The sequence below is a fragment of the Haemaphysalis longicornis genome, unplaced genomic scaffold (assembly GCF_048455015.1).
Source record: "Haemaphysalis longicornis isolate Haplotype H1 unplaced genomic scaffold, Haemaphysalis longicornis Haplotype H1 scaffold_8, whole genome shotgun sequence".
Lineage (NCBI taxonomy): Eukaryota > Metazoa > Arthropoda > Arachnida > Ixodida > Ixodidae > Haemaphysalis > Haemaphysalis longicornis.
Window position 1 is genome coordinate 131,952,269 of NW_027526445.1, and position 24,500 is coordinate 131,976,768.

General features: G+C 46.6%; 1 protein-coding gene across 1 annotated transcript in view; it reads left to right on the plus strand.

Moving 5' to 3' along the window:
• Window positions 1-24,500, plus strand: part of LOC144149390 (endoribonuclease Dicer-S-like) — a 438,166-nt gene that overhangs the window by 49,568 nt on the left and 364,098 nt on the right. The window lies entirely within an intron of this gene.

Below are 24,500 nucleotides of genomic sequence, written 5' to 3' on the forward strand. Positions count from 1 at the left end.
CCTATTTTTTCCGCGCCGCCGCCATGATCATTGGTGAGTTCGCCTTACGTGACATTTGTTTTCACTGCGATGGTTCACTGGTGCCGCCATTTTGTTGTTTATGCGTTTTAGCCGGCCAACTCTGGTTGACTTAGCTTATCCTACCGGCTCTGCGGCTGCGCGCGACTGACGTCGGTCCGAATGTGAATCAAAGATAACGTGTGTAACAGCATTTCAGCACCAGAAGGTTGTCCAAAGATGCGGCAAATGCTGGGTCCCGCCTAGCCTGACGCATGCTCGGCGTCCTGGGAAAGAACTGCTCTATTTAGTGACACCAGTCCTATCTCGCCTTCAAAGACAATCTGCAAAGATAATCTTTACCAGGAACACATGGGGGGGAGGTCCCATAGTTCCCACGGGCCTTATCATCCATAGTGCGGTTTCGATGCTTGTTTTGTGGTTTTCCTAAACGAATCCTGAGCTCTATCGATAGACCTTTTTAACTTCTTCGTCCTGGGAGCTTCCATTTTATCAGTGGGCTGTGCTAGCGGCCCTATAATTGGCGCTGTCGACAGGGAGTTGTAACGGCGCATGCGCAACACAGCCCAGACCAAGTCCTGATCTTATGAAGGATTAATGGATAAAAATGTTTATACTGTAAGCCTAATTAGCCTGACGCATGCGCTCGACGTCTTAGACATTGGCGCCTTGGCATTTTTGCCCTCTCAAATCGAGTTTGTCCACGGCATAGAAACCATTGGGGGATGGTGGTACACAGCTTTGCTGTAAAAAATATTTGAGATTGTATCTTCCAGTGTAAACCGGCGGTTTGCGGAGAGTAGTCCAACTAAAGTACCTTGGCACAAAATGTGCTTGTATGAAGTTTGTGAACATTCTAAGCCGTTTTAGAGCTTAGTCCTAATTGAAACGAAAACCTGTCACACCCGAAGTCGACGTATCTCATGAGAGAGAAATACAGGGAGGCGTCAGCCGATAAAAGTCTCCTTACCGTACAACGACATGAGAACCCGGAAATTTGCGTAGAACAAAAGTGTAAATTGATGATGGTGGCGGTGACGTGCACACCTGCATTCGTGCTTACAGACGCCCGTCTTGTTCTGTGCTTTGCAATAAAACCAGCATAGTTATTGTTAAAGGAGATGCCCGTTTAGAAATCTAGCGAGGACCTAACAACCGACCCCGCGTAGCTTGTTGATGAAAAATCGCCCGCCTTATGGCTTTATGAGGAGCGTTCTGGGCACCGAAAATCATTCACATTTCCAAATTAGGCGATCAAGGTTCGAATTGCTACATCTTTAGTTCCCGGCCGCGGCGGCCACTTTTCCCATGGAGGCGAAAAGCAAAAATGCCCGTGTGGTCGAGATTTCGGCGCACGTTAATGATGCCCAGGTGTTCAAATTTAATCCGGAACCCTTCACTACGGCGCGCCCCATCGCATGTGTTGCGTCGGCGCAATAAACCCTGCAATAATTTCTACACTAATTCGACATGTAATTCGTTTTACATCACCGCACGCCCAGAGAATCCCTCCATTATGCTTATACCCTTGTTACGCGTGAAGGAAGGAAGGAAGGAAGGAAGGAAGGAAGGAATAAACGAACGAAAAAACGAACGAAAAAACGAACGAAGGATAATACAGGGCATGAAAAGCAGGGAGGTTAACCAGGTTGCAGTACGGTTGGCTACCGTACGCTTGGGAAGTGGGAAAGGAGGTATTCGCGAGCGCCATTGGAAAGCTGACAATGACCGACGCTAAGGTGGCTACCTTACCAGCGCCAACGGAGGTCGCCGGTGTCCGTTCCGCTGGTTACCCTCTGTTCCGTCGCCAGAAAGGCAAGATGGCTGTGCCCAGCAACAACATGTCCCCGCTGAAGGCGAGCGCGTTGCCGCGAAAACGATTCGTGTCGACACCCTCGCTGGCGCATTTGCGAATTGACTTGTGGTGCGACAGCAGTGCTGCGGTTAGTACAGTGCGCAACACCCTTGTCTATAACACGGAGTTTAACTTGAACTGGTTATCTCTCAAAACTGCGGACTCAAACTTGTCACAAAAAACGTCGAGGTCAAAATATACGGTCAATACTTCAGAATGACACAATTGTTTTCTTAAAATGTTTTTCGGCCGAGGCAAGATAAGGCCATAAGTACGAAACCTGTGTTATAGACAAGGGTGTTGCCCTCTGTACAAGCGATGGAACGTGAACTGGGGCGCTTCACCACGTCGAAACCACGACAAACGCAGCCATTTGCAACGCGATGGATCCGATTGGATCGGCTAAATAAGGTTATCGAGTACTGTTAAAACAATTGTTGAGAAAAATAAAAAAAATACAGCGTGCAGCATGCAGCACAGAAGATAATTTGAGAGACAGATGTTTTTTTTTTAATTCACGAGGTAAAATTTCAGGAGTCACGTGATAAATCATCCAAACGGCTGTTACGGCATTCAACTGTCGTTTGTGTTAATGGCCGTTGCAAGTGCCCGTGTAACAGTCCATGCAAAATCTACATTTTAACGTGCAGATTTATTATAGAGCGGGGCGCATACTGATGTGACGCGTCTGATCCGATTACTGAGTGTGCCATGCAAACATTAATGCATCGATTGAAGCATCTTTTCTTGGGAGGAATCCCGAGTTGTGCCAATCTCGCGAATGCCGGTCCTGAGTCATGGTGTCGTTCCGGCTGCCGGTCCTCGGACATGCACAGAAACCAACTCCCTGCTTTGCTCGTTTCCTGTCGCTCCCGTGTGATCACCGAGTAAGCCACAATATCCTGAATGCAGGTTTATCACCATATAAGGCATCATTCGAAGTGAAAAGTCTGAAACTGACAAAACTCCGAATTCCGTTCTCTATGCATGAAATTTCTAATTTCATTCCGCGTGACATACAAAGGACATGCATGATGGAGGCCGCAGTGTACGCCTGGACGGTCCAGGTATTACTGGTTCAAAACAATGGTTTCTAGGTTTCAGACAATGGAAAGGCAGCAACTGAGGCTCTATCTGGGGTTGCGCCATTGGAGAATATAGGCGCAATGCACCTATGTAGAATACGAGCTGCCCTTTTCGGTGGAGGCCGAGCACTGAAGTGCCGCCCGAGAACCCTTGTGGATTACAAACTGATGTCCTGGTGTTTCTCAGTGATTAATGCGAAAGCACCACGTAACGTTGCAGGTTCTGTCGCCTTTGCTCTACTGTGGCCGAGCGTTGCACTCCAAATGGTCCATAATGAAGAAATCGACGCACTGATTCCAAGTTATGTAGCTTACATGGCCACATGGATGTACAGATGTGCGGGGGTTCTATAATTTTGCCAAAATTTCAATTACGAAATATTTTGGACTGGAGCAGGAATGTCCTGTTTAATTATAATGCCATATCACTTAAGCCATATTTGTGTAGGCCAAGAGCGGTGTCGACGCTGATCTGCAGTGGTTGCTGTTGGGGCAGCGTTAAAAGGTCCCGCACTTCATCGGGTGATCCAGGCACTATAGGATAACCGTCGCTAACAAAGAGGCTCTTTGGAGCCAAGCGCAAGGGGTGAGAGCCATCGGCCCTCTACTAGAGTTCCTACAGTGGATGGTTACTTCGGGACGCCCCTTTTGCCCCATGACGTCACTTCCGAACAGATGGTGTCATGGTATATGCATACGTGTACGGATTCTATGCAAAAACTTTGTACATTTTATGTAGTTCCGCCCTGTTTGAAGCGATTGGCAGCAGCTATGATATTTTCGGTAGTTCTGCGGCATTTTCGGATGCCAGTCATGCGGCGGTACGCGATGCGAGTGGTCACGACCAAGTACATCCGATGTGGTACCATTTTCTCAGTCAATTGGACGAGCATAGAAGCGTAATTGGAGTGGTTATAATGACCAAGATCTGCTGGAAGTTTTTTTTATAAAGCAGGAAAGAGAAAAGTGAGTAAGGGAAACATTAGTGTTTTTGAGTGTCAAAGTAATTGCGTTTCTAAGTGCGACGCATGAAATGGCACGTGTGTGAGGGCGGGTGTTTCTGCGGCTTTCTGTTGATCTTGCGGGGTCAAAAGGGTGTCCTTTCTGCGCCTGCGTCGCTTCGGTCGAAAACAGTTTAAAGGAGTTCTTTTACATAATTTTTGTCAGTTCAGTGACCGTTCTTGGGCTCCATCTTTCTACTCTATGGGAAGCAGACTTCCCGGGTTAATTCCAGTAAAGCCGATTGACGTCGATACTTTCCGTGGCATTAAAACGCGGCCGCCAAACGCGGCCGCGTTTTTATCTTGGGTGTTAGGCGGGCAGTCTCCTAGGTGTGATTGAAGGTGCTTAGAAAGTGCTTTACTTCATCAAAAAGGCAAAAGGTTGCGTAGCTGATGACATCCAGAACCGGGATACGTGGCGACCTACTATGAAGAAAGCAACAACGTCGATAGCATGCATTAATAAAGCGCTTACTCAAAATTTGCTTGGGAGCCGCAATTTACCAGAAATGAATCAGTTGAGATCAGCCATTTTCTAACAACTGAAGGTAGCGTAACGAGCATGCGTGAAAAAAGTGCTCAGAAGAACAAGATATTCCCCACCCAAGGCTCACATCAATAGATCTTGTGCCTCACATCAGGAACACTATCAGGAACAGCGCCTGTGTTTTGTGGTTCCCTTCGTTGTCCTGTCTTTTGCGCTGTTTTTCTTCGTATCACTGCACCTACATAGCGTGGGCATGAACTATTACACCAGACCTTTCCAATACTATCCCTTCACAATGGGCGGCGACGCTGACCATCTGGGACCCTTGCTTCCACGAGAGTATTAAGCTGGGCTTGTTGGTGATGCAAGCGTTCGTCCTCGTCCCATCTCTTGTCTCGTTCTGTGTCTGCCTCGCTCTTAGCCTTCAAGAATACAATCTTGCTTCCAGCTTCGGCTGGTGTGAGTAGGGCACGGACGGCGGGCTCCAACCTGGTTGTCCTGTACTGAGGATACCTTTCCCTTGCCCGAAGTAACCACAATCATAACTAATGGTAAAAATAAAGTTTATTCTCCCTGGTTCTCACTCTAGCGTAGTGGTTTCTGCGCCGTTTTTGACTCTCGGTTATTATTTCGCCTATTATCCGCCTCATTATTTTTTTTTATTTCCGCCAACATAAAACTGCCAGAAATATCTTTCAGAGATCCAACGGGCCAACACTGCGTATTCTCCTCATTAGCACTTAAAACCATCCCCTCATTCCGTCTCCGTTCAGTGCTGCGTAAAACAACTTATCTGCTTGCTTTTCTCAGTAACAGAATCTTTAGACAAGCAGCTGGTAAGCTACGGCGAGTGCTATTACTAGCGAAACATTTTTTACGCAGCAAAAGTGACGCGGCTTTTTATTTTGAAATATTCTTAAGTTGTAGTTGTAAACCCTTATGTTTTTTCGGTGGATTTATGAAAGCGATTCGGCGCCGTAACAGCTGCAGCCATGAATTCTTCTCTTAGTCAAATTGCACTAAAAGAGGCTTACGATCAAAGCACCCAGGCATAAAAAAAAGCATTTCTGGTTGTAGCCAAAGCTGTCTCATTAGAGTGAGCAGTTTTTTCCACTTGTTTTTAAGCGATCGCTAGCAATTTGCTACGTCACACAAACGCAGCCATCCACCTAAGTCATTTTCACACCACTCCTAGGCGTCCACTCACCGTAGCCCAAGCAGAACTTCAGCTCGCACACGGAAAATCCATTGGCCCTAGCATTTATAGTGCTCGAAAAAAAAACCTCGGACACGAGGTATTCAAACATGTATTCAGCCTGGAGCTGATTGAACTATTTGTGTGAGTAACTAAAAATCTGTTATGTCATTTCAACAGGATTGCATTTGCTACGAGGCTTGCGTGACTTGTTTTGTTAATGGGTTAAACTACATTTGTAGTTAAACGTCATTAACATCAAAATGGGTTTCGAAAGTACACAAGACTAAATGACAACTTATTTGTAGTAAAAGAATGCATAGAGGTGACGAAGATGCAAAACCGCCCTTTGTGGTTAGCGTTTCTGGACATTAAAACGGCGTATGATAATATAGACAGGGAGCGGCTATGCAGTGTCCTGGAGGACGAGGGAGGGGGGCAAAAGTCATTAGCATACTCAGGCAGCTATACCGGTAGAACCAAGTGCAAATAGTGTATACAATAGGTCTGTATACGCCTACAAGGATTTGAAACAAGGATGTCCTCTCTCTCCATTGCTGTCCATGATCTACATGGCGGGGTGAGAAAGGAAGCTAGTGGTCAGTATGCTGGGGTTCGATTTATCAAACATAAAAAACGGGCAGGTGGTGAAACCACGGGTTCCAAGACTAATGTATTCAGACGACATATTAACACGAAAGTGTTTTATTCCCGGATACACGAAGATTTCGCCGACGTCATATCCGTCATGGAAGTGGCGCCAGTACAACGAAGCGAGCGGCCTGTAAAGGGTGCACCTCTGCACACAGGGTCTTCTTGCGGAGAAGCAAACTTTAGTACCAAAGAGTACGTTATACCAGAGTCCTTCAATGCTTTACTGGTCACGAAACTTCGGCGCTCGCTTCATATAGGGACCGCGCGCGCCACTACAGGCGCCACCGCCGCACGAAGGTCATCCAGCCGCCGCGCGTGCGGCGTATTTGCCAGCTCTTGGCGTGCAAACGCTCGCTGCTTTTGGTGTCTGCGCGCTGATTAAGTGTGTTTTTTTTCGTAGTAGTTAGCGATGAATAGTCCAGTAATTGTGTTTATCACCTGCCTTCAATGGCGTTTTATTTTTCGAAGTAAGTTACCGTAGACTTCGGCCGCGAACGGCAACGGCTTCTGTGTGCTCTGGAACAAGCGCTGCGCCGTCGTGTTTACGGATTTTTAAATCTATATTGCTTCTTTTCTTAAAGCAAAGTTGTAAATACCACACATACAATAGCTGTGTAGTGACGGACTGCTGCGGGCCTATCGATAGTACAATAAAAAACTGAAAGAAACCAAGTACGCGTCGTTCAGACTACGCTTAATGAATCCGTTGATTGCTCTGTAATGCACAGAACGCTAAAAGAGATAGCCCAATAGTATTGTCGTTTCGATGAGTGGGTACATACTTGAGAACATCTAAAAACGCTGCAGAAACGCGAAGGATCAAAACACGAAGAGATATACAGGGTGTTTCAGTGAACACTTTCAAAAATTCCTGAAGGTAGGCTTTTCAAGAAAAAAAGGAATTCTCTTAAGAAACAAGCTGTCTGGTTCGGCGGACGTCAGCAGTTATGAGAAACATGCGAATTACATAGTTCATTAACTAAAATTTTCTAATTACCTTTTTAATTAGCGGAGTTTGGCGGTTATTGCCAATGGCGAGTTTGTAGCAACGGAGAAGACGATAACCTATCAGTTTTTAAAGCAACGAAAAAGACGCTCTGTAGAGCCCTGCAGCCCGCAAAAATCAAGTATTTTTACGCATGAAACCGAAACGCAGCGCACATGGCGCGCCAGAAGTGTAGTGAAAACGCAACATCCGCCGATGACGTGTTGCAGTGACTGTGTCGCCAAATTCAAGAAGGCTCTGGTGATTCCCCACGCTAGGGAATCAGATTATATCAACGCCATCGCCTCCTGTATTTTTTCAATGATCAACGATAACCTTATACCACGGCTAGCGTTATCTTTTCTTTCGTTGGTAGGCGCAAGAAAAAAGCTAGCCATATCGCTCACCGCGCGGTCGCCCGTTTCAGGAGCCCTAGTGGGCGTTGGCAACAGTTTTGTTTTTCTTTTTTTATTGTCTTGTCCACATCTGAAGTGGCTACCAGTCGTGCAAAATGTGAAACGTCACCATCCGTTCATTTTTTTTTTTTCGTCAGGTTTATCTGCTGTTTGTTCATAATCGCTGCGTGTTAGAAAGCGCATCAGACAAAGGAAAGGTTTGTTTGCTGGGTGAGGAAGGCTTTCGCGGCTGTGGCCGCATGCTGAGGCTTCCTAGCTAGGGAAAATTGCACTTACATTTCGAATTGGCCGCCACATTAATTGAAACACGTCACCAGCGGACGTTGCGTTCGCTCAAGACTTCCAGCGCTCCTCAAACGCCGAGTTTCGTTTTTGAGCTAAAAACGACGGCAGGTTTCCTCGTGCTACAGGGCTTTAAACACCGACTTTTTCGTTGTTTTAAAATATGATGTGAAAACGTCTTCTCCGGGGCTACAAAATCACCATTTACTATAGCCACCAAATTCCGCTAATTAAGAAGTTAATTAGTAGAGCTTAATTACCCACCTAACTAATGTGCACGCCCTTCATACTACCTGGCGTCCGCCGCAGCTAGCAGTCTCCTTCTGAAGAGGGTTTCTTTTTTTCTCGAAGAGCCTATTTTTAAGAATTTTTGAAAGTGTTCGCTGAAACACCCTGTATGTTACTCCGTGTGTCTTTCTGCTTCCACGCTTTGCAATCCTTGCAAAAACAGGAAGCGAAAAAACAACAATGAAACTGATTTTACCACACGCAACAAAAAATGTCTATGTTACGAAGGGAGGAAAAAGAGCGTGGTCCAGCGTACAAAAATTTATTTTTTTCGCGCTGCGATGTGCAGCACACGGAGGAAACAATGTTTCCGCGTAAGCAAGAACGAAGCAAAGCTTTTCTGAACGCAGCCAGCTAGCGATCTCCTGCACTACAAAAGACTAGAATGAAACACAAACGTCTAAGAAGCAGTCCGCAGTGTGACGTTAACAGATGAACGTCGATAAAGTGAGTTGTGCGGCGTTTGCTATGCATTCATTACTCTTGGAACGTTATTAATTTCAGATCCATGGAAATAGGATCGAGAACATTGTCGAAGAAACAAAAAATCAAGTTAGCGACAAGGTGGCACCCTTTCCATATCCAACAATATTGCCCGATGGGAAGTACGACAAAAAGAGCAAACGGGCGCTCCGGTTGAAACGCCAGATAAGAAACCGGAATCGGCCACGCGTGGTTACAAAACAAACAAAACGAACCCTAAGGGATAATTCGCGAAAATATGAAAAGTAAAAGCACAAGGATGTCCCAAAGCTTTTTTCCACGCGAGCCTGAGCGCAAGGTAATACAAGCTTGCAAGCAGGTAATGAAGCACCGCTACAACCTGACTGATATGACAAAAATCCGGCTTTAAGTTAGCCTTGTACAATTCTAGGCCCACGATGCTCTCAAAAGGGTACATTGCTTTTTCCATTCTCACACACAGTGCATTTCCACACACTGTCGCACACTTATAATCGAAGCTGAAATCTCCCGTTGCTTGCCTTGGAAAGGCACCCCTCCATTTCTCACACAGCTGCCTGTCGCTCCGTCAACAGAACAAGGAAACATTTTCTGTGGTATCGTTGTACAAGGAACGAGATCCCGGGACGCAACACATGTTGGGCATCGTCGTTGCACTACTTAAGTCGCATCACAAGAGCGCGATATGCACGTTATATTTTTTTTCCCCGCACAAAACAAACACAACTCGCCGCGGCTCCGCCGTTCGAGCCAGCGCAACGCCGCCCGAGGAGTGACCTCAGTGAGAGGGTGACGCCACCGCGCGGCGGCCAAATGCAGCATATGAAGCTCTCCCATTGAGTTACGGAGCAGTTTCGTGACCAGTAAAGCATTGAAGGACTCTGGTTATACTTAGGGTTGTTCGTTTTCGGGTTTTATATTTTAACATGAAAGTGTTTTATGCCGCGATACCAAACGATTTCACTGACGTCATATCCGTCATGGAAATGTCGCCAATACACCTTTGCAAAGGCGACCCTCCAGCAAGACGTCGCACGCCAAGCACACCCACAAGACAGCCGCCGACCCGCAAATCATGCTCAGCTGCAGATTTCGCTGGACATTCCACTTTCGTGTTTTACTGATTCCTGTGACAGAGGAATCAACCACAGTTTTTTTGTTGACGTCGGACAACCGGACACGCAAGCAGGGCTTGATGGATATATATGGTGAAGAAGCGACGCACCTAGGGCTATCCTTTAGCAGAGAAAAATCGTGTATCATGGTCTTTAACAACGGCGCGGAGCACAAAACAGCATCAGCGCAACAAGTAGAAATACCAAGTGTGAAAGAGTATAAATATTTAGGAGTATGCCTGAACGACAGCGAAGATTACACGCACGCGCATGAGGCTCACCTTAAGACGAAAGGAACACCGAACGCGACTATAATGAAGCATAGAGCCCTCTGGGGATACATCAGATACGAGGTGGTAAGGGGAGTCTGGAAAGAGGTCATGGTACCAGGATTAACTTTCGGAAATTCGGTTCTGTGCATGAAACCAGATACCCAAGTGGGCCTGGAGGTAAATCAGAGGGCGGTAGGCAGATTGACCAAAGGGGCCCACAGTAAAACTACCAACGATGCGGTACAGGGGGATATCGGCTATCGGCGATATCGGCGATATCGGGGAATATCGTCCATTGAGGCAAGAGAGGCGCAGAGCAAGATAAAGTTTGAGGAGCGACTTCGTGACATGGAGGGACAAAAATGGGCCGCGAGGGTGTTTAAGTACCTGTATATTAGAAGCATGGACACGCGGTGGAAACGGAGGACCAGACAGTTAACCAAGCGGCACGGAAAGTCGGTAGGGGGAGGTGGGGTTTATACAGCAGTTAAAAAGCAGGTAAAGGCAGCAGAGACGACAAAGTGGGTACCGAGAATCGAAGCAAAAAAAAAAACCATGGAGACTAATAGGACAGAGAAACTGGAAAATATGAAGCAAGGATTGTATGGCAATACGAGAGGCAGTGCATTACTTTTCGAGGCACGGGCGGGGGTGCCTGAGAACCCGGGCATACAGGGGTATCTACAGGCAGCAGGATGAAAGATGTGCATGCTGCGGCAGTGAACGGGAAACTATAGACCATATTGTGAGGGGCTGCACAGAGATACGACAACCGCGGGATGAGGAAGAAACGACGCTGGAGGAGGCTTCGGGATTTGGGGAGAGGTGAACCTCAACTTCAAGGCCATATAGGTGACGAAGAGGCGACTGGGGTGGTGGTGGAAGAAAAGTAGGGAATGGATAAGTGCGCCAGTGGAGTAATCATACGGATGAGAATTAAGAACAGTTGGGGGAGAAAAAAGATGGGTGGGAATGATGAGAGTTTAAAGGAGCCATGAAGACAAAATGCAAGTTTGTGTTTTTCGAAAGATTTCGTGTTTTATAGTGCCTTCAGCGCTTGTCCGAATGCAATCGATGCCTTATTCACTGAGAAAAAATAATAAATTTAGGTAAAAATTTTGATTTTCCCGCTCAGTCGTGCGTTTTCGTGGTCCCAAATGACATCACAGGAACCGACCACTCTGCAGCCTAGGGTCCCTTGATTCACGCATCCGCCGTACAGGGTGGAGACACGTATACACTGCGCCGCCATTTTGGGCCACTCGCTCGCTGCCGAATCAAGTCATTGTATCAAAACCGCGCTAAAATTATCGCCGCAACGGGGTTAACTGGCGAAGTTTGAATCATCTTCTCTGTTTCGCGTTGCTGGGTCTCTTGGGAAACGAGAACAACGCGTTGTGCACGTTGACCCAACTGCAGCGGCACGGCACCGTTCAAAGGGTGTCTCCACCCTGTACGTTGGCGCTGGCACTGAGGTACCCGCGCGTTTGTTTACGTTACTGAACCTAGATGGCGTCACCATACCGTGGCGTGTCGTTTTCTGCCTTTTTTTCGTTCTGGGAGAAAATGGTTTCGTGAAACATAGTGCTCGCTCGACAAATATGTTCACGTAAGACACCGTCGCGTCAATCAATCGGTCAGTGTCGTCTGAGACAACCCCAAAGCCCCGCAGTTCTGTGCAGCTAAGCAAGCATAGTGCGCGCAGTACCAACAACAGCAGTACGAAGCGGTACTTATATGTTTATATGTGCTTTCGTAACTTACACTTACCACCATTCTTACGGCTTTAAAAAGAATGTGCCCTAAATTTAAGCGCAAATAGCTCGTTCGGCAAGCTTGTAAGCTCTGCCTAATTTGCGTTTACTTTCGCCGGCCTCCGCCAATCGCAGAACTGGCTCGAATGACATCATAGGTTCTGTTGCGGGAAATGAGCTAGTGGGTCGCATGGCCATTCCCTTTTTTCCTAATTATGTAGCTTATTTGAGCGAAGTTTACGTTAAAAGTGGTGTCAGTATGATTCTAACGAAGCAATCTTTTGAATGAACCAAACTTGTGTTTTCTCTTCATGGCTCCTTTAAAACAGGGGTGAGGGGGAGATGGGGGCAGGAAGCAAATCTGTTAGGTTAGCTATGAGTACGGCAAGTAAGTGTAATAAAACAGATAAGTCGGTTGCTGACAACCGACGCCCCGATTCAAAGAGAGTACCACTAATCATCATCACAATCATCATCAGGGGGCTCTGAAAGGACATTCCCTTCTCCCCTCTCGGCAGGAGGAACCGCAAGGCCCCGGTGCCTTTTTTCGCTTCCTTCGCGTAGAGTTAGGCGCCGTGAGAGGGTGGACTGTTGACAGCAATGTAGCCTCAACAGTGCTGCACCTACCTTGTGGTATGAATTAGAGGCAGATGCAAAGGAAACGTCGCATGTACCACCCTTGTTATCTCGTCATGAACAGTGATGTTCCGTGCGGGGAATTTTCCCTTTTTCGGGGAATTACCGGCTGTAATTTTAGCCAAAAGGAAAAAGAGGATCTAACTGATGCTGGGAATTTTAAAAGTCGGGAGACAAAAGGAAAAATACTGTAAACTGCAAATACTGTAATGTCTGCAAACGAGACCTCACGCCATTTATTGCTTTGTTTTCTTTTAAAAGGATACCTGAAAAATTCCTCGGCTTCATGTTAAAATATCCGCGGCAGCGGCTGAAGGGCTACAGCCTGTGTGCATGTATTCCTGTGCAATATACGAAAAAGCATTTCGGGTGCGCCTTAGTCCGCGTGCCGTCAACGAGAGATGGCGCCAGTAGTCCCGGCGCCGAACTAAAATTGAATTAACTTCCCGACATGATTTGTTCTTTTTCATACGGGCAGTTTTAACTGGGAACTTTATCACGCAAAGTGAAAGTTTTTTGTTTTTTTTTTTTTGTACAAAACGTGAAATGCATAGACAAATGAGATGTAGTGGAATTTTGTTCACGCTGAAACTCTGACTCTCGGAACGTCGTCTGCGCCCAGAACGATACGTAAAGTAGACACAGGTGGCGCTGGCTGACGCCCAAAACCGAACAGGAAACCACGTAAGACCTATCAGCTGCCGAAAGAAAACGAAAGGAATTTCGCAGAGAATTCTTGACAAACCCGCTGGGAAAAATGCTAAAAGTACGGAGTTTTTCTCCTCGGTATGGAATATCACTTGTCATGAAGGTTATTGGACACTGTGTAAAGCACCATTTTTCGATCAGTCTTTTACTTGGGACTAATCTTGTTCATGAAGTAGTCACATTTAATACAACTGTAGTTATTTCACCATTTACGCGTTACCCCAAGTCACCCACGAACCTTCTCACTCTTCATTCGCTATCGGAAACAGTGAGACTATGCAAAATGGTATCCGTAATCGTTCACTGATTGTTTGCAGGGTTGTGAGTCGTCTGCCAATTCGAAGTCGGAGGAAAATGGATGCCGCTACTTTGCTTATTTGCTTTATCGCACTCACCACACCGAAGGTCAACGCGAAACCAACGGGCTTTGAATCTACAGGTAAGAGTCCACTTGAAATTTGTAAAATTTGATTAAAATATGTGATATCAACAATAAACAGTCGTATGCTGCACGCAGCAGAAAAAATAGTGAAATGCCAGGAATGTATTTTTTGTCGCCTCTTGTGCTTTGGAAAGCCAGAGCCCATTCGCCAGCACGCCGTGCAGGGCCAACAGCACTCAGCAATACATAACTGATACATGGCGGTGGTGCTCGCGTACTTTCAACGAATGGGTTCTTTATTGCTGTTTATGTTTACTCCGTCCCTATATCAGCATTTCTTGTATACATCTCAGCACATAAGTTCGAGACACCTCTCCCGTCCCTGTTTTTTATGTAAATATGTTTTGACAAGGCTGTCATAACTGCCTCGTTCTAGAACAGAAAATTTCCTTCGGTGAAAATGCACTAAAGACAATACTTTTAAGAGATCGGCGAAGTGGCAAAAAGGCGGTTAACTCACCCTTTCAAATATCCCTCCAGCGCAAATGGAAGAACAAATACACACGTGTTCACGACAAAAGTTAAGAGTATTTAAACAGGAACGAAACATAACGTTTTGGAAGAACACCTGGGCGTATTTACGACAAATAAGCATGAAAACAGCGCATTTCCCGTTGGGCTGATTTTGTACCAAAAGGGGGATTCTGACAACTCTGCCTTTCGCCTAACAACTCTTAATCCAACGAATTTCTCTCTGTCTATATGTTGCGACTGTCTGCGTTGAGCTCTCTCATACAATCCCCAATTCACATGTGCGGTGTAGTGCTTAACCATCGAGAAATACCTACTTAAAGACTCAGTCAATACCTTCGAGGTGATCCCCTTTTGAAACCTTTCATTTTACACCTTTTTCGTATTAGCGATCACTTATACAGTCGCATTGAATTCTCATACAATATGTTGAGCTCAGTCAGATCGGTTGGCCGACGGAGAACGTGGTTTGGTTCCGCAGAAGTTCTGTGCTACAAAACCATCAACCCCAGCATGGTATTGCGAGCTTACTTTCAGCAGCCCCGACAGTGCTCCACAGATTGTGTCGAAACAACTAGCTATAGCAGCAAAAAACTGTAAATACAGACACCGACAAGATTTTCTTAAGGAGCCCAGAAGTGTCTCAAGTAGCTTCTTCAGATAAGGATAACAGCGGTAGGCGGGTAGGAACTGTTCAACCGACACATTTTTATCACTGAAGCTGCTCTGCGCGAACGGCGAGATACCCTTCCGGTGGTATATACAGATTGAGGACGAGGACAGGAAACTGCAAGCAGTGCAAAGGATTTCCAATAAACGTCTTTGGCAAGACATACTTCCCGCGCAAAACACAAGCCGCTCTTGATCAGTCCAGGCCACAACGTGTAACACCCCGCAGCCGAACGCTCTCGGAGCCACTTTGTCATTTATTTTCGTGATTTGGGGTTTACACTACTCAGATGGACTAAGTTCAGCCTCAGCACAGAACCATCCGTCTGTCCGCTTCGCGATTGTTTTGAGTTGCTGCTGGAATCACCTAGTAGTGTCGGGTTCATCACATATGTTGTATTCACTGGCGAGGCACGCACGCAGACAGCCATGTGAGTGCGCCGTCACTGGTTACGTTGGGCTCTGCGGGATGGCGGTACTTGTCCGTGCTAAGCACATGATATGTATTGGACGTCCCAAACTCTATTCCACCGAACGCAAATGCATGCCTCATGTCCAATGTGGACGCGATTAACATCTCTGTTGACACCACCGTTGAGAATCGGATTGAAACCGAGCCCCCGACTTACGCCGGTGTTTTTTTTCCTTCGGCGTGCGGGCGCAGGGGCTCTAGCCGCGTGATGTCCGTGGCCGTTTCCAGTGCTGCCAGGCGTAGAAATTAATAGCTAAAATTTTCAATGAATACCACCTATATGGCCAATTACTCCGACTCAAAGTTACTTGTAATACCTGCCGAGATGAAACGTTTGAAGGCCATCTCCCCGTTTGAGCTGCCCAACGTCGTATAATGTGTTTAGGTAACGTTTCAGTAAACACCAGCGACCATTTTGTGAAATGGGCAGCCTAAGCACGCACAAGGACAGGCTGCACCACGAACCTTTTACGCGGGTTGTTCGACGTGAGGACTGGGGATATTCGTGGCCCGCAACTGCAGGCGCAAGTGATCGCAGAGAAGATCGCTGTAGGCTTTAGGCTCGTTTCTGTGCACTGTATATGAATCACAACGGCACGACACGATTCGGTCACACATGCCTATAAAGCTTCACTGTAAAAGCATTCATAAATCGATCGCTGAAACTCAATGCAGGGCCTACGCATTATAAATCGTATTCTGCTGACTCAACTACGCACTTGTGCGAGTACCCTGAGTCTCCCTTTAAATTACCACGCCACTGATTGTTGCTATTCTATGCGGCCACCTCAACCTGACATTCTACGCTATTCTATGTTGCTACACGCACTCGTGCGAGTACCCTGAGTCTCCCTTTAAATTACCACGCCACTGATTGTTGCTATTTTATGCGGCCACCTCAACCTGACATTCTATGCTATTCTATGTTGCTACACGCACTTGTGCGAGTACCCTGAGTCTCCCTTTAAATTACCACGCCACTGATTGTTGCTATTCTATGCGGCCACCTCAACCTGACATTCTACGCTATTCTATGTTGCTACGCGCACTTGTGCGAGTACCCTGAGTTTCCCTTTAAATTACCACGCCACTGATTGTTGCTATTCTATGCGGACACGTCAACCTGACATTTCACCATATTTTAAATATGCTTCAAGGTGTAATTGATACTATTTTCACCACTTCACCCTTCAACTATGTACACATGACACTTACGTCTTCGAGGAGTATGCAACTCATGTAACAAGTTCTTCAAGCTATGCACCAAGTAAAAATAACATCGGTTTTAAAACTTCGAATTACCATTTAAGAATTGCAGGTTTGAATAAAAAGTTTCATGTTATTAAATTAGCGCCAGGGGTCACCCACAAATTTTATTCTATCAATCGCAGTTAATGAAAGGTACAAATTCCCGGTGTTTTAACCGTACCAAAAACGTGTCCCCATTTACCTTCTTTTCATTTCGTAAAAAAATCATAAAGAAATTAGTATTATTCAATTATCCCGCGTTTGTTTATCATTAAACTAAAGCTTACCTCTAAGCTCTGAAAAAAAACTGAGAAGGGAACCTGATTAGGCGGGCAACGGCTAATTGGTGCACCAAGCCACAAGCTGGAAGGCTTCCTGTTACCCACGGGATCGGACACCTTACGACGGGAGGTCTTCCACCACCTCCTCAACTTCCTGGTTGTAACAGGACTGGTGCAGCGTTTGTAGCCGTCCAGCCTGGGACAAGACGACCGCGACATAGACTGTGCCCCACTCTCTTCCTTCCTTCCTCTTTCTCTCTTCCTATCCTTTGAAACCCCCTTCCCTTCCCTGGACTGGGTTGTATGAGGGTGAACTCCCTGACTAAGGTCAACAATATCCCAGTTTTTATCTCTTCCCTGATTTTACCCAACCGAAAAAACCGCTTCCGCTCACTGACTAGCCAGCGTCACTGTATATAATTAACAGTGGCTCTGGCTAGTCAGTGAGCAGAAGCGGTTGGTCCGTTTGGGTGAAATCAACTATGACTGTTCCCATGGCCGCCATGATGCGACAATAATTAGACCGTTGCCGATTAGGCCTTCGTGACTTATAAGCAGTAAAGCAGCGACTATCTTGCACTACATTTTGTGGTTGAATATAATCCATCGCTTCACCTCGCATCCGAGAGGGCTGCGTGGGCCGCCATTCTCTATCATACACTGCACGGGTGTTGCATGGGTGTTGCATTCTCAAGTGAAAAGGAGAGTGCTGATGCTAGTGCAGAGTGAATTGATTCGCCACGGTGGCCCTGTGGCTAAGGCGTTGTGATGTTAACTCAAGGACGCTGGGTCGATCCCGGCCGCAGCGGCTGCTTTCCTGATGGGGGCGGAAATCAAAAACGCCCGTGTGTCGGTGTTCCGGCGCATGTTTAAGATACCCAGGTGGTCAAAATTGATCCGGTGCCCTCCACTGCGGCGCGCTTCATTCCACAGGTGTTGCTTCAATGCGTAAAACGCCACGATCAATGAGGAGTGAATTGACGGTTTATGGGACTTTCCAGTTACTGTTGCAATTCATCGGAAATGATGGTCAGCTTTGCTCGACCCGCCAATTCATCAGAGATCAATGTGCATCATTTTTCCCCAAATTTCCCAAAACCTAAACCTTTGCACAAGCTCATCGCTTTGCTTTGCTATGCGGCCGTACTCACCGATATACTGGAACATAATTCAGTGACAGTTTTTATATTTGTGCTGGGAAAATCTTCGTTGAAGTGAAGAGTGTGACGAAATACAGACTAGCCGGGAAGAATATTTGCATCTATAAAGAGACCACGACCGGTCCAAAAAATTGCCCGCGAATTTACTCCTTTCGTTGCAAATGTCGACGCAAGACGATAGTCGACTTTGGCCCCCGGCAAGTAAATGCATCTCTTGCTCTTTCTCGCTCACCTCTCATGCCGTTCCTCTCCAGCCTCGTTCCTTCCAAGATAACACGCCAGGAATCAAGTCAATTTAAATTTACCGCGTTCCACTACTCCAAGTCGGGTGCCTCGATGCCAGCGCTGCCGTACGGCGGAGACGCCCGTGAATCGAGGAACCCGACTACAACGTTTATAAAAACATGTTGCTCTACTCTATTAGCGTTCCAAACAGAACGCAGAACCTATCTAGTGGAACCTTTTGTTGCTGTTGCCGTTTGATTTTTTGAATTCCGCCAGGCAGCGCGGGCAACAGCAGGCGATGGTTTTCTGCAGTTGATGTAGCATTTTATTTGCTATCAAAAAAAGCATCCGTAATTTTCTAATAAAGGTACACTAAAAATATCACTCATGTATTGATTTTCTGCCTTATATTTGCATAATGCCTTGTTCTTGATAAACAACGTGGAAAAGTATGAACATTAACACAGCACTTAGACATTTAGATTTGGCTGTGAGTATATGACCATTGCGCAGAATCTGGTTTACTTTGGCCGGCTGGCTGGATCGAGTGACAGACAGACAGACAGACAGACAGACAGACAGACAGACAGACAGACAGACAGACAGACAGACAGACAGACAGAGATACATACATACAGAGATAGATACATACAGAGATACACACATACATACAGAAAGACAGACCGCACGTTTCCCGTTCAAGTATCCCAAGAAAGGCGGTCGTCTTTAAAAATCGCTCTTGATGTTTTGGCTTCCATCCGAGGAGGCTTTGTCAAAAGTGGTCCATTTAAATGGGCTTGTGTAATCGCTGCAAAGAGCGCGCGTAGAATGGGTTTATATTTCCATCGTTATTGTTAATCCTGTAGATGTGGTCTTTATGACAAGAGATTCTAGATGTAGCGGTGATGGTGCCAAGATTTATGCAACAAAGACTCTTGAATAGTCCCAATCAATCAAAACACGTGTTCTGCTAAAGCGTTGTTTCGCACGCTCCTATTCTTTAAGCCATAAGCATTCTGCTCCAGTAGTTTCTTGTAATATCGTGATTGCCCACGTAGCAACGTTGCAGTATGCACAATGAATACTTCACCACTTCCGGTGATGTATTCATTGTGAACAAGGCTTCCGAGCTGGGAGCTGAAAGTCACAAACGATTTTGTCTGACCGGTCGGTGTCACTTTTATTTTTTAAAATGTGGTTTGTTCGTTGTTCACATTTTCAATTTGTTTTCCTGTCACAAAAAAGCGCCCTCAGTTGTTCGTCATCGCTTGCGTCGTGTAGCTTTCATTCAGTTTTCGCGCTGCTTTCTTCGTCTTGTATAACACGTCCCAACTGAACCATCAGCCAACCCTGCGCTGTGTTTTTTTTTTTCATAGTGTTTCCTTTCCCATGTGTGCGTCGCCGCGTCTCCATTGCATGCGCTTCCAAGCACAGATCTCAAATACAAAACGCTTTTACTGCTTCAAAAGTATCACTCCCCATACCGTCGTCTTCCCAGGTGGTATCAGTAACCACTCGATTAAGGGTTCATGCTAATATCAAGCTCGAGTCTTGTATTCAAGCTTTGCGGCGTGCCTTAAAGAGGCCGTGAAGAAAAATAGTTTGAAGAAAAATAGAAAAACGACCGGAAAGTGGGTAAAAGTTTTGGACCGCAAAGGGTTAAACAGACTGCTTTTTTCGACTAACGAGGACATCAATTTTATAACAAACTTCGGAAAAATTGGGCCCATCTCCCCGCGAGGGGGACTCGAGTAAATGCGTCGCATAGGGGGTGGGTATATTGCGTTAACGTTTAGTGTTTGGGGAGTTGGTGGTAGTGAATGCGTTGTATCAGCAGCTTCTTGACGTAGTTTGAATGAGTCAAGGATATAAGGCGCGTTCGTAACCTCCCATTCTGTGTCGGCTTTGTGGCGCAGTGGGTAGAGCACCATGTACATTGCGTTCCGCCCGCAGGGTCGAGGGATCGAAACCAGGCGCCGGATAGTATTTTTTTTATATAGTGTAGGGGGAGGGGTGCGGACTACGACTACGGACGTCAACGCGGGTGACATCGTGAGTTAGTGAAGTTCTCCGCATTTAAAAATTATGTAGGCATTAAACAAAACACATGAAGCCGCGGCGACTCCCCAACCGCTTTGTAGCGAAGTTTCTATGACGTCAGGCAACCTTGTTGGCACGATTGGCGGCCTACGACCAGAGCCACCGCCAAAAGCATGCCTGGACAAGTGTAGTGGCGTTTCCAGTTACGTTTATTCGTATCACTCGAATGTTAACCTGCAGGTAACAGGCCCGCAACTACATTTTTATTTCGGTCTTTATTGATTCACTTTTGCCGCTATTGCGTCCCTGCTTACAGCGTGTGCCACGAGATTTGAAAGTTTTTCCAATCTCGCATTTTTTGGTTAAACCATCTTTCGTGGCTGGAATGAAGCTGAGGGAGTTACCAAAGGATCGTTCTCTCAATTGAACAACGTTGCACCTTATTTTTGTGTCCCCTTAAAGGCCTAAAATGTTTGTGGAAAGATCTGCATGGCTTTTAAGGCTCCCGCGCAGACGGCAACAGGAACACGACGAGTAAATGTCATTGCTTCTCTAGACCGAACCCTTCAATACGTGACACAGCCCTCACATTAACGCGGCAGACGGACAAAGAAATGGCAAAGCCGCCTTCTTGCAGATGTATGTAAGGAGTATTCCGCACCAAGCCAATACTAACAGATGGACACACACTACACATGACTGTGATCCGATTTTGAAGTCGAGGTTTTTGTTGACGCGCAAATTCTAACTTTTCTGACTGCCTGCCTGCCTGCTGTCCTGCCTGCCTATTCCTCGACGCAGCCCCCCCCCCCCTCCCCCCAAAGAAAAACACTGAAAACGTGAATGAACGGAAGTGTATCGACAATACCCTTCCGAACCACTAGAACTGCTGTCATGGTTCACACATGCCCACATTGTTCATAGTGTAAGGCAGACAGTACCAACACTCTATTAAAAACATGTAACTGCTTTTTGCGATAGCAAAACAAAAAAACACCGTTTTAAAAACAGCTGCGGAGAGAAACGAAATATACCCATACACTAAAAAACGTTCTCGGCTCGGTCTGTCCAAACGCAACGGAAACAGACGTTTTCGACGCACGGCATGCCTCAGCAGTGCCAGCACGCCGTGAAGAGTGAGAGAGAGAGAACAATCTTTATGAGTCTGGCGATTTCAGCCGCCAGATGAGTGCGGTGACAATGATAATTGTAATGAACATACATGATTTACAAAGCTTTTGGCTTTTAGATAGGTCAAGACTGAATTTTATTTAGCAGACATCCGCCGAATTCACCTTGAGAGGAAGTAGAGGGGAGGGAAGAGCCAAAGGGTACAGGACAAAGGAGAGGATGTCACCTTGCATGGACGGCCAAAGTCAATCGTCTTCTAACATTTGCAGCGAAGCAAGCCGATACGCAGCCAATATTCGTCCTTGGTTTTAAAGCCTGCCCTCGGAGAATCATTGTAACAACATGCCTATACGTATTATCCTATCGCCTTGGGGTGATAATCGGTCATTTTAAGACGAACGTTTTCTTAGTGTGATCTATAGCGTCCTGTCAAATAATCAATGTATTTTCCTATAGACCGGTTGGTCGACCGAAAAGCTCTAATAAGATATCTGGACACACGGCGCGTGCGTGAAGCCGGGTTACTTGAAAATCGCGAAAAAGGAGAGGTTCTGGATAAGGGGATACACGCATTGATTATGAAGAAGGAGTGCAACAGTATACGTTTGTCTCATAAACCCACCTATCGTTATACACTTAAAGGAGCCATGAAGATAAAACAAAAGTTTGTTTTATTCGAAAGATTAGGTGTTTCATAGTACCCCAAGCGCTTTCCCGGAAGCAAATGATGCTTTATTCACTGAGAAATAAGGCAATTTAAGCCAAAATTTTAAATCTCCCGCTAAAATTGAACATTCCGTGTCGTGTACAATGGCGTCATAGAGCCGGTCCATGAAACAGATACTTAGTATGTCGACTCCATATAGCACCCACACGCGGGAGTCGATCGAGACGGCGGCCATTTTAAAAAAAAATTCCCCCGCATTTCTCGAGGGGGAGAATGTGAAAGTGCGAATGCACGGTTGTCGGCCCGCTTGCGGCGCTTGCGCTCGGCCCCCGCAGCCCACCGCCTCGCCGCCTTCTCTTCCATCTCTTCCATCGGGTTTGTAGTATCACGTGTACACCACGCAGTTATCAAGCCGCTATAACGCCGCTGAGTCGCCAACGCACGCCGCTGACGACGTAGTTTGAATGCGTTAAAGATATAAGGCGCGTCACTAACGCTGATATCACGTCGCGTCCGTGGCTTGGTCGGTAGAGCGTCGCGCTGCGGCCGCAAAGTCCGCGGATCGAAACCTGGCGCCGGATGCTGTTTCTTTATAGAGGAGCACTGCGGACGCCGACGCCGCCGCCGCCGCCGACGCCGGCGGTGGATGGTTTGGGGTCGCTTATAAAGTGCATTCGCACTTAAAATACTAGTAAAACCTAGAGCACCCGCAGCCCTAGTCATGGAATCGCCTGATCCGGAGAACAAAACTCTCGCCGAGGAGCTCGGGCTTGCATTTAACAACCTCACACCACTAAAACGCTCAATGCTTCCAAGTGCACGAGCGGCAAGAGTTGTGGGGTACGCGGTGACCGGGAAAGCGACCATTCCGCGATAGCCACAACAGACGAACGCCCAGCCGTCGGCACCGCTGCCTCGTCAGCCCCGTCGCGACGGACGAATATAGACTGGTACGTATGTGCCGTATTTTGATTACGGTTAATAATAGTTCAATTTCAGTAGCAGTATCACTTATGCCATTTGGCCGGTGTCGTGTATGGAAAGCCGTTCGCGCGAGCTCTCTGCTTCGACCAGAAAGATACGAGCGTCAATGCGCGGTGTTTACGGCATTTGTTTCCCCAAGGTCAGAGCGATTTGACGAAGTCGGCGACGAGCGCCAGCATGTCCCAGGAGTGAGCTAACGTAAGGGTCCCTGACGTAATCATTTCCTCGGAAATGAAGCGAGCACACTCGTACTTCCTTTAGCTCTCTTTCTCCTCCGTTTGCAAAGTTCACAAAACGTAGCCACTTGCTTCGCCTAGGTTCGTCGTTGGGCAGCACATGAAAGGAGATCTCCTCACCGGCGGGGATGTCGCACTCCCTCGACGATTTGCCCGTACTACATGGGCATTTCAAAACGCAGCAACGAAATTTCATTGTAAAGTACTCGAACAAACTGAAGTTTTCAGTGGTTGTAAACTGGAAACGAGCTCGTAACGACAGCAGCAAGCCAACACCATTCGAAACTTACGCGACGACTGGCACTATCTCGTCGCTTCTTGCTGTTTCTTACTCCCCTCGTTTCTATTTTTACCTTTGCTGGTTGGCGATATGACGGCCAACCTCCTGTGAAGGGATTACGATACGAAGCAAGGTCGCGGCTGTGCGTGCTGGAACGGTTCGTTGGCCCCGAAGAGCCTCGAACCCGAAAATTCGTCTGCGCGACGGCGAGATGTCGAGCTCGGCCAGCGCTAGTTTCGTACGCATTGGCGCACACGCTTGCGAGTTCGTTCGGACCTTCAACCGTTTACTCCACCGTTCTTTGTCATAAAAAGAATGTGCAGTATGTTTCACGAGCATTTAGCTCGCTATGCAAACTGTAAGCCCTACCTAACATGCGTTTGCTGTTGCCGGCCTCCGCCAATCGCAGAGCATTCCCAAGTGACATCACAGGTTCTGTTGCGGAAAATGAGCTGGTGAGTCGCATGGTCATTTCCTTTTTTCCTAATTATGTAGCTTATTTGAGCGAAGTTTGCGTTATAAGTGGTGTCGTTATGGTTCTAACGAGGCAATCTTTCGAATGAACCAAACTTGTGTTTTCTTTTCATGGCTCCTTTAAATCGCTCGCATATTCGTCTACTTAGTGCGCGAAAGATCGTCGATGCGCGGGTTCGTTCTCCATTCGCGATTACGGTCTTTGAAGGTCGCTTGGACGCACTTGTAGCCTTCGCACTTCTCCTGCTGTAAAGAATCATATATATATATATATATATATATATATATATATATATATATATATATATATATATATATATATATATATGGGTGTGCTTGTGTACTACACAGAGCAAGTAGTTACTGAGTGCGCATCTTTCATCCGGTGCTGTCTCAATCTACTTAATCTAACCCCTTGTGGTTCCTTAGGGCAAGTATTGTACCTTTTGTATACCCCAATGCCTGGAGTAGCCAGCTCCTGTTTGGGTTGGAGCTAAACTCTCCAAT